At 41.4% G+C, this 6,757-nt stretch overlaps 1 pseudogene; it reads left to right on the plus strand.

The window, feature by feature from the left end:
• Positions 1-5,544: 5,544 nt before the first annotated feature.
• Positions 5,545-6,757, plus strand: part of LOC102259124 — a 28,258-nt pseudogene continuing 27,045 nt past the window's right edge.

The following is a 6,757-nucleotide window of genomic DNA, read 5'->3' on the forward strand; positions in this document are numbered from 1 at the left end:
GGGCTGGCAGCCCCCTCTTGCACCTACTGACAATGCTGAGCAATTTGGACTGGTGCTGGGTGCCAGCAGCGGGTGTGAGTGGCAGCTCCAGCGCAACCTTCAGTGTGAGCAGGGCTAGTATCTAGCAGTGGGTGTGAGGGGCAGCTCTGGCACCAGCAGCAGGTGTGAGCGGGGCTGTTGCTGGCAGCAGGTGCAAATGCCCAGTGGGACCAGGGCAAATGGGAGCAAAGATTTTTAGTAACCACCAGAGGCTTGCCCCAATGACAGCAACCAGTGTCTCTCCTTGCTCTGGTGCCCTGCTCACCTACTCCACCATCCCACCACAGCCGATGCCCGCCACGTTCCATACTCTGCCACCTGCTGCTGACACCTGCCATGTTCCTCACACGCCCCTGGTTGTCAGCACACATCATAGCGACTGGTTATTCCGCTGTTCAGTCTATTTGCATATTAGGATTTTATATATAGAGATTGAAATCTGACAAGACATAATATAAAGATGAACAGTAAATTTTACTAACAATCAAATATTTTATTTTGACTTTTCTTAGAATGACATCAAATAGCAATTAAAAATGACAAGCAAAGAAAAACCATAAACAAAGGAAAATGCATTATATTTTAGGAATATTAATGAAACAGTCTTCTGCTTTTTGAAAAAATAAGAAGCCCAATGGATTTTTGTTTTTTTGTCTGTTTCTTTGTTTGTTTTTAAATATATTTTTATTGATTTCAGAGAGGAAGGGAGAGGGAGAGAGAGATAGAAACATCAATGATGAAAGAAAATCATTGATCAGCTGCCTCGTGCATGCCCTACACTGGGAATCGAGCCTGAAACCTGGATATGTGCCCTGACTGGCACTGAGCCATGCCAGCGTGGCTATTTGTCTGTTTTTTTGCACTGACTCCTGCCAATTATTTTGGCAATTGAACCATGACCTTCTGGCTCACAGCACTGAGCTATGCCAGCCTGGCTGTTTGTCTGTTTTTTTGCACTGACTCCTGCCAATTATTTAGATGACCCTGGTAGTCAGTGAATAGATTAGGCTATACAAACAGTTAACACTAATACAGCAGTAGCTTTTAAATATTTCTCCAGGAACTGCCAGGGTATCTCAATTTGCTCACATATCATTGAATACTTATCTCAGTTCTTCAGTGAAGAATAACAAGCTAGACAGGCCCCCATGTCCAACCCTGCTGCCTCTTTCTGATGAAACTGGAGGAAAGGATTGAAGTGTGGAAGCAGCTGACACACATTATGCGGTTCTTCCATGAAACAGAAGCACCAAGGCCAAAGGATTTGCCATCCAAGTTCTATGTTGGCTGTGACCCAGGAAGTTATTCAGTGAAAAGGTGCATGTTGATATTTAAATACTGTAGAGTAGCAATAAACTCTCTATATGTCGGTCACCAAAAAAAAATTGGGCTCAGTGAGGCAAGCTTTGATTTCATTGCATTCCACTCCAATAACATCTTTATTATCTATGAATCACATTAAAAATACTTTAAACATTAATTAAGGAAAATGGTAAGTAATAATTTAAGGCAATTTAATATTTCAGAGGCCTCTCCAATGATCTCTTTTGGTATTTAAGTCTTCTGTTATTAGCTATTGATTAGCTTACATAATACTGGCAACTGAATATGGAACCCACCAATTTTTAAAGAGGTCCTATCAGACTATAATTTTGAAGTTATTGTACACAAATTGTCTTTACTTTTTAAAAGAACTGTGTAAAATTTTAAAATCTCATAAAATGTCATTATTTCTGCCTACCCAAATTCATGTTCAACCCCTTCCAAACATCCTGAACAAAAGAGCTTGGAGTTGTGTTTATTTTCTATTTAATGTTGGTTAGGACTTGGGAAAGGACCATCTGCTCATTTTTATAAAAAGCTGCCAAGCTCACATGAGGTTCATAAATAGGTGAAATCAATTCTCCAAAAAGAAAATTGATTTCTTGTTTTCAAAGAAATCCACTTAGAGGCCTTTCATGCATAAATCTACTAGATTAAGTCCATGATTAAATAACATTCCAATATCAAAATTATAATAAAATAAAAATTTTAAATTACTTAAAGGTATCTGTTAACCTACTTTCCAAAATTATTATGTTCCCAATATTTCCAACTTTGATTAAGTATAGCAGCATCTTCATGGGAGGCTGAATAATTATTCATCAAGTTGTTGCCTCTAATAAAAGTATCAGTAATGATAATAGTATTGTTGGTAATAGCATGGTTAGCTAAAAAATTGTCTTAAAAATGACAATGGCATTTTATATAGGTTTTTAGGAATATTTTTATAGAAATATTTTAAAAATTGAATGTATTGAGTAAAATATTTGTCAATCATTTCAAAGTCTCTCATACATTATTTGAGCCATAATATTGTATTTTTCACTTTGATGTTAAAGTCAGTCCTAACTTGTGGTCTCAATGATGAATTTAAATAAAATTTATTGTTTTATACATTGGACCACAACCTAGATTAACTTAATTTACTAACACCAACTTCTGGATCACTTTACATCATGTATAATAAAAGCCTAATATGCTAAGTGTCCAGTTGTCTGATCGGCCATTCAACCAATCAAATCGTAATATGCTAAGGATATGCTAAAGCTGCTCAACCACTCACTATGAGGTGCACTGACCACTAGGGGTAGACGCTCCAACCAGTAGGTTACCTTGCTGCTGGGGTCCGGCCAACTGGTACTGAATGAGACTGGCCAGACATGCCCTGGAGCCCTCCTGCAGTCCCTTCCCAGCTGGCCAACCTTTCTGTCTGGCCAACCTTCCACATCTCTCCCTGGCCCCGATTGTGCACTGGCGGGGTCCCTCGGCCTGGCCTGCATCCTCTTGCAATCCGGGACTCCTTGGGGGATGTCAGAGAACCAGTTTCAGCCTGATCCTGCAGGCCAGGGTGAGGGACCCCACTTACCCACAGTTTTATACTGTTTATAATATACCAAGTTCAGGTACATTTAGTGAAGCAAAACTTTGAAAGAACAAAACAGGTACAAACTACATATCCATCAACAGAGGGTATTTGCTGGTAGATATCTCCGAAGAACAAAGAATCTTCCTTCTGAAAAATTCCACAGAATCTTCATTTCAGGTCTATATGAAATGAAATGAATCATGTAACAATTCATTATCCAATCATTTTATTTTTTCTTAATATTTTTATTGATTTTTAGAAGGAGAGAGGGAGAGAGAGAGAGAAACATCTATCCACTGCCTCCTGCACACCCCCTACTAGGGATTGAGCCCACAACCAGGGCATGTACCCTGACCAGAGATCAAACTGACAACCTTTTGGTGCACAAGAAGATGCCCAAGCAACTGAGCCACACTGGCGAGGGCAACCAATCATTTTAATCAAAAGAATACCATGGACTATTTTTAGTCATAAAATACCTGAAGTAATAATTATCCAGCTGTGAGCAATAAGATGATTCTGAATACATTAGTCAAATAAGAGACTGCCCTATTGATGGGACTGGATTCAATATGCCGACTCTCTTTCCTACAACTTGGCAATGAGAAAAGGCAGCTACATGTTCTACTACATTCACTCTGCCATCATTATTTTAACACTCAGTAAAAATCTGTTAACATATGCAGAATTAAATCACACACACACACTGCAAATGAGACAAAACTAATTTGAGAACCACAATCCCTACTTAAACCTATAGTTGGCTCTCTATGAATGAGTGTAATGGGTGAACTCACAGCTTCGATGTCAATTTCTTCACAATTTGATTTCAGTCTATCACCCCTGCTGTATTTTCTACCAGTTAACAGGTTAGTGATACAAGACTTCTCACCATGAGGAATGCCCCCAAAATGCCATACCTTTTAATGACTATGTGCTTGTTCTCATGGTCTTTTCTATGTTTTAAAGTCCATTACAAAATTATTCTGTTTTTGAAAGACTTCTACTTACTACTCCAAACTCAGAGCATTGATCTGCACTTATTGATTTATTCAGTCAAGAGCATGTTTTCAAGTGAATCCATATAGAATTGCAAATATGTTCACTGTTATACTTGCCAAGTTTTATTGTAGATTTTTTGCATTTATATGTGTCTTTTTTATTATACTGTAACTTTTCTATTAATTTATCACCAGGGCTCAGCATAGTTTCAGAACAATAGGTAGTCAAAACATACTTGCAAATTAAACCAAAAAAATAAATATATCATATTTTAAAAGCATAGGCCCTTAAGTGTGAAATGGTCGTATGGAAATTCAAGCGAGGAACTTACATGACAAATAATAAATCTTACATTTACCACTTTGGTAAAGATTGAACTATAATTAAATTGTCATATTTTATGCATATTCTGTTATTTAACTATTATGAAGTTATAGAATTATTTTTAGTAATTGAGTCATTTGGATGATTAACCTTAATATTTGAATTGCTACATCTATTTTAGAGACTGAAATAATTTAAATGTTCCAAGGCCCTATTTCATAATTCAAAGTATCTCTTGAAACTCAACCTGATATAAATAAGAAGCTATCTGATTTTTCAAGTTTCTTTATATTGTCTGGCAGTCAAAAGAACTGGTGTGAATTAAATACATATCTACTGAATATATTCTATATCTTTAGCATTATATAAAGAACCATAATAGGTATCGGAGTCATAGCATATGTATAAAACTAGTTAGCAATTTCTAACATTGAGTAGCCATACAAAATTGTATGTATACTATCATAAGAGTAATCTACACTAAATAAAGACAAAGATGCTAATTGACCATACCTTCGCTACGCCCACCAACCAATTAGAGACTATATGCAAATTAACCCAACCAAGATGGTGGTTAATTTGCATATGCTGGCTGGGAGCAAAGACTAAAGACAACGTAGAAGGAAGCCAAGCACTGCAGAAGGGAGCAAAGTAGAGGTGGCGGAGACAGGAATGGAGCCAAGGCGCTGTGGGCAGCCGGGGCGCAGCAGGCGGCAAGGGCAGAGGGGGGGGTGCTTGGCGGTGGGTGGCAGGAGGCAGGCGACGGGGAGGCAGAATAGGCCCTTGATGTCAGAAAGTGGCGGGGCCTGAGCACTTGGCGCAGAGGGATAGGACAGGCTCCATGGGAGGGAACAGAGCAGAGCTGCGCTCACACACAGCCTCGGACTTCAGTTTCCTGGTGTGTCAGGTGTCCCTCCCCGCCTTCACCGGGTTGCAAGGTTCAGCTCAAAAGACATAGAACCTCCAGGGTGGTTGGGAAGGCAGTTGCGGGGGGTGGGGGGGTGAGCCCGGTGGGAGAGCGGATTGTCTGGAGGTGGGGAAGCAGGGCTCCGAGATTGGCTGGATTTGACAGGGTGGGGCTAACCTTTGAGAGGTGCAAGGGGGAGTGTAAGGGAGTGTGCACTCACGTGTGCCACCGGCCTGCCAGCTTTACTCTTGCACTGCGACTGTGGTGGCGGCGGCAGTTACTACCCGAGCCCAGACGGAGCAGAGGCCGGTGGAGCAGAAGGACATCCCAGCATCCCAATACCTGATGGCATGGCCCGTGGGTCATGGCCAAAGGGGAGGGCGCCGAGAGCGGCTCCACAATGGGGCTGCTGCCTACAGGCATCCTCCAAGTGGGTGAACGCCAGGCCCAGGGAAGGTGAGAACCTGGCATCTGGTGGAGGGCAAGGGGTGGCAGCGTCCACGGAGCATTCAAAGTGCCGGGGGCAGTGGACATGGCCCTGATGACAGGCTAGGCCTAGAGGACCCTACACATGCACGATTTAATCATGCGCTGGGCCTCTAGTAGAGTAAATAAATGATATGAGAATTCAAAGAGGTTGGATAGGGACATTAGTAATTAAGGACATTATATCCAGTGACTTGAATTTATAACACATCTTCAGTTTCTGATTTATTTTTGAGAGAGAGAGAGAGAAACATTGATGTGAGAGAGATACATCTCCAGTTTCTGATTTATTTTTGAGAGAGAGAGAAAGAGAGAAACATTGATGTCAGAGAGAAACATTGATTGGTTGCCTTCTGCATGTACCCCGACCAGGGATTGAACCTGCAACCTGGGTATGTGCCAGGGCTGACCTGAGTGACAGATGAATGGATTATTCTGACACAACATTTGCTGGGAAAGAGAGGGCTAAGGGACTGCCTGGCTAATATAACCAGTCATCCTCAATTGCCTGCCTCATTAGGCTTTTTATCTTTAGATACAATCAGTAGGGTGAGTCATCTTGAGAGGACACATGTGTTTGCATGTGTCCCAAAGATTAGGCATAAAAATTTCAGTAAGCACCCAGGGGTCTGCACTTGCGCAAACTTTTTTGGAAAGGTCAAGGAATAATTAGGGGCGCAGCCTTTGACACTCCCCTAAATCTCCCTTAAGTCAGAATTCCAATAAACAAGGCAGGCAGCATCGCACACACTTCCCTTTTCTCAGAATGTCCTCCTTAAAAACTTTCCAGCCAAGTCTCATGCTTCCCCACAGGTATGTGCTCTGACTAGGAATCGAACCAGTGACCTTTTGATGGACAAGAAGATGCGCAGTCAACTGAACCACACTGGCCAGGACTGGTTTCTGATTTAATAAAGTTGCCTTGTCACACTTTTTTATTAGTGAGAAATTGAGATCTCTCTTATGATTGCAATTTTGTTAATTATGCTAAATACTCAGGATGATCGGGGCTGGCGGCTGAGGGGAGCGGTCCCAGAAGGTTAGCCAGCTGGCACCGCCTCTGATCAGGGGCTGATTTGGGGCTGGGTCGG

The sequence above is a fragment of the Myotis brandtii genome, unplaced genomic scaffold, assembly GCF_000412655.1.
Source record: "Myotis brandtii unplaced genomic scaffold, ASM41265v1 scaffold3005, whole genome shotgun sequence".
Taxonomy (NCBI): Eukaryota; Metazoa; Chordata; class Mammalia; order Chiroptera; family Vespertilionidae; genus Myotis; species Myotis brandtii.